This window comes from Triticum aestivum, chromosome 5A, assembly GCF_018294505.1.
Source record: "Triticum aestivum cultivar Chinese Spring chromosome 5A, IWGSC CS RefSeq v2.1, whole genome shotgun sequence".
NCBI classification, from domain to species: domain Eukaryota; kingdom Viridiplantae; phylum Streptophyta; class Magnoliopsida; order Poales; family Poaceae; genus Triticum; species Triticum aestivum.
In genome coordinates this window covers 648,811,543-648,815,786 of record NC_057806.1, presented here as the reverse complement: position 1 = coordinate 648,815,786, position 4,244 = coordinate 648,811,543, and the positions used below count along the sequence as shown (strand labels likewise).

General features: G+C 47.4%; 1 pseudogene; it reads right to left on the bottom strand.

Moving 5' to 3' along the window:
• Positions 1-2,935: 2,935 nt before the first annotated feature.
• LOC123101712 (serpin-Z7-like) lies at positions 2,936-3,491 on the bottom strand (annotated as a pseudogene).
• Between the last annotated feature and the right edge of the window lie 753 nt (positions 3,492-4,244).

Here is a 4,244-nt window from a genome sequence, read left to right as displayed (position 1 = left end):
TCTGAACTTTTTCCCTTTCTTCTCCGGTGAGCTTGCGCGACAGCGACAGGGAGAGCTAGGCGGAGCGAGGCGAGGGACTGGAGGTTCCAACAATTGGTATCAGAGCCACGGTCAGCTCAGGGCGCGCCGGCGATGTCAATCGTCCCGTACGCCGGCGGAGCGGGCGGGTCGATGCAGCAGGCGGTGCCACTGCTCACCGGTGACAACTACACGGCGTGGTCGATCAAGGTGGAGGCGAACCTTGATGCGGCGGCCGGACTGTGGGAGGCGGTGGTGGTGCCGGAGGACGCGGCGGCCGTCGTCATCGCCAAGAAGGACAAGCCCGCGCGCGCTTACCTGCTCGGTGCGCCGGAAAATCTCTGTGTCCACCACTTCTTTGAATCTCTCTGAACTTTTTCCCTTTCTTCTCCGGTGAGCTTGCGCGACGGCGACAAGGAGAGCTAGGCGGAGCGAGGCGAGGGACTGGAGGTTCCAATAGGGGTAGTACGAGCTCCAAGGATCTGCTCTTCATCGCCGTCGTGCAGCCTTCGCTGACCAACACCGGGGACATCGACGTGCGCCTCGCAGGTGAGGGGTGCCGCCACTTCGCCGGCGTCCGCCCCTGGTACTGCGGGACCGACTGCACCGTCAACCGCGCCGGCACCGCCGTTGCTCGCATAGAAAGCTCCGGGGGGTTCCTCTTCTGGCCGACCAAGTATGATGTTCGTGTCAGCGCGGGCGTCGACCATGCCTTCATCCTCGGGCTCACCATGATTCTCGAGGGGATACGTCTCGACGACGCTGAACAAGAGAGGTCACGCGCCCTCGAGAGGTCACGAGCTAGAAATAAAACTTATAAGTACTGAATTGTTGCAATTTTCATGTATTTTTTCCCGTGCAAGATGTTTTGCTCCAGCTTCCCAATCAGTTTGCTAAAGAGATGGATAAGTTTACACAGTGTTTGATCTAGTTTATTAGTTACATATTGAACTGTTTCAACTCATGATGCCAAACACCTATGACAGGGGCGAATCCACGTAGAAGGTTGTGGGGGCGAATACCCCCACTCGTTTTTTTGCCCCACTTGCACCCAGCCTAGAGCCTTGCCCCTGCTCAGCCCAAGATATTTGCCCCCGCTCACTTTCTTATTACTCTGTCATCTAAAGCCCATCTGCCCATGCGTGAGAAAGGCAGCAGCAGAGCAGCTCATCTAGAGAGAATACAGCTAGCCGCTAAAGAAAAAACTTCTCAAATCGCTAGAAACGTACGTGTGGGATTAGCAGAAAGCTTTATCAATCTTGTCCGTCCAACTTTATGTCCAGGTGGATTGGTAAGAGTAAGCGGTGTTTCAATCCTAAATGGCATGATCTGCATCGTAATTTGCTAGACTACATCGAGGTAGAGGACGAGGCATATTGCTCGTGTTGCTATTTGTTAAACTCTTCCATGCGAAAAGCGTCGTGGGATGAAACGAAAATTTGTTCAAGCTTATATTTTTATCTGTCAATGTTTACATTCACTATATTTAAACATGATTTGTATTCTCAGCTTGAAGGCAAGAAATTAGGAGGTGCCAGCTAAAAGGAACGACATATTCATATTTATCAAGTTATTGTGCCTCAAGTGGTTAGTTCACTTTTATCTTGGCAATGAACTTGTCATAGTTATGTGTGATGACATTATCTTGTAAGGAACTATATGATTTTGCTTCTTACACACTATATGTATGATTTGTGTGGTTAGTTTTATAAATTATCTAGCCATTAGTTACGTATACATGTTTGTAGAAAAAAAAATCATATACCTCTTTGCCCCTTCTCATTTTTTATCCTGGCTCCGCCCCTGACCTATGAATATGATAGAGGCCATAATATTGTGCATGAAAAGCACACATAATAGTGATGAACACTGGTTGTCAGTACAAGTTATGTATGGTGTTCTTGCAGACATTAGCTAACAGGGCACTTCAATACAGCATGACAGAGTACCCTCCCCTCTGCGTGCACTATGCCTAAAGGCATGCACTGAATGCTGCTTGAATGTGAGGTTCAGGCGCCCGGGTCAAAGATTTGCCTTGTCGGTCACCCGGTGGTGCACTTTTCGGTGCAATGCTGGAGACCCCATGGAATAGGTGCCTTGATTGACCACCAAATATCAGAATGTCATCGGATTCAAGCTTAATCTTTGAAGCCTTGTCTTCGTCTCTGACATCGCCATACAAGAACTCTGCAGTGTCGTCCAATGAAAAGGAAACAACAGCAATCCCTTGGCAAGGCTAGATTTCTCTTCATGTCTGTCCTGTCACGTGACACAAATCAATTAGGCCCAGCAGCACCCGTGAAACAAGAGAACGTGAGGGCCTAACTTCCCGCTAGTGGTGTAGAAGTTAACAATTCAGATACCTGGTGACATCAGAGGAAATTCTACAGCAGGATGGGTAGCTCCCCCGCCTCTCTATTTCAAGAATTCGTGGGGAGCTTCAGTGGCATCTTTCATGAACTTAGGCAATCCTTCTGGTATCTTTGGTGGTTGAGCATTAAAAGGTCTTATATGCCCATATGAGCATGAATCTGGTCCCTGTTCTTCCCTAAGCACATCATCCGTAGACTTAACTTAGCACCTCCTCTGTACCCAGGTTGATAAAATCCTCCTGGGCCAACACCGATATCCTAACAATGGTTGAATCAATGATTTTCAAACCAACCTAGTTTCATCTCCCAAATTATGCAAAGATAATTTTTCATACTTCATCAACATGTATCAAGTATCTCAAAGCACAAAGGTTGCACAACCATCATGGATTATTGCCCTTGTGCACAAAAATCATGACATTTATTTAAAAACAAAACAATTTATTGGATTTATTTTACGGGCAACATTATTGAATGTTGAAACCCTTCACTTACATGTAACAGTTGAGGTAACTTCCAAGACATAGATTTATAGGGTAAACATACTAATAAGACACGAGGGGATTAGCAACATGACCAATGAAGAGCACTACACCGGTGATGTCTTCTCGAATAAGGAAGAGGAAAGGGTGATTAGCGACGAAATCCATCCTTGAGGGTTGTGACTGATGTACTATCACAACACTAGTTGCTGCTGCTGCCTTAGTTCCTTCTTCGTCAACTTCGACAAACGTTTTGTGGAAAGCAGATGCGATGAATAGGCCCACGAGAGAATTCACCATCTCTGAAAGACTAGCCTCCATACTGAATGGCAACTGAAGACCCAAACCCTTGAGCAAATTGGATGCTTCAAATCCAAAAGGTATCTTGAACTTTGGGAGCATGAACTGTCCGACTTCAACCATCTCTATTGGGATATGGTTCTCGATGAACTCCGGTTCAGTACTTAACCTTTTCGACAAGCTCGAGAGACCATCATGTGCTTCACGAAGAAGAATGTACATGAAGAACTGCCTTTTGTCCCCCACCATGCTGGTATGGAAGCTTAAGTATCTTCAAGCCATCAGAAGATGAAAGGTACTGTTTACTTGTACTAGACATGAATGGTATAAGAACTATGAGGGACGGGGTGACGTGGGCGACGCCGCAGGCGACGACGGGGGTGACCTCTCCCACCGGGGATCGGCAGGTTGGAGGCTGTTTCTGGGCGTTATGCGACGACGCCGGTGATACGTCTCCAACGTATCTATAATTTTTGATTGCTCCATGCTGTATCATCTACTGTTTTAGACATTATTGGGCTTTATTATCCACTTTTATATTATTTTTGGGGCTAACATATTAACCAGAGGCCTAGCACACAATTGTTGTTTTTTGCTTATTTTAGGGTTTCAAAGAAAAGGAATATCAAACGGAGTCCAAACGGAATGAAACCTTCGGGAACGTGATTTTCTCAACGAACAAGACCGAGGAGACTTGGACCCTACGTCAAGACACAAAAGAGGAGGCCACGAGGTAGGGGGCGTGCCTACCCCCCCAGGCCCGCCCTCCACCCTCATGGGCCCCCTGTTGCTCCACCGACGTACTCCTTCCTCCTATATATACCTACGTACCCCCAAACGATCAGATACGGAGCCAAAACCCTAATTCCACTGCCACAACTTTCTGTATCCATGAGATCCCATCTTGGGGCCTGTTCGGGAGCTCCGCCGGAGGGGGCATCGATCACGGAGGGCTTCTACATCATCACCATAGCCCCTCCGATGAAGTGTGAGTAGTTTACTTCAGACCTACGGGTCCATAGTTATTAGCTAGATGGCTTCTTCTCTCTTTTTGGATCTCAATACAATGTTC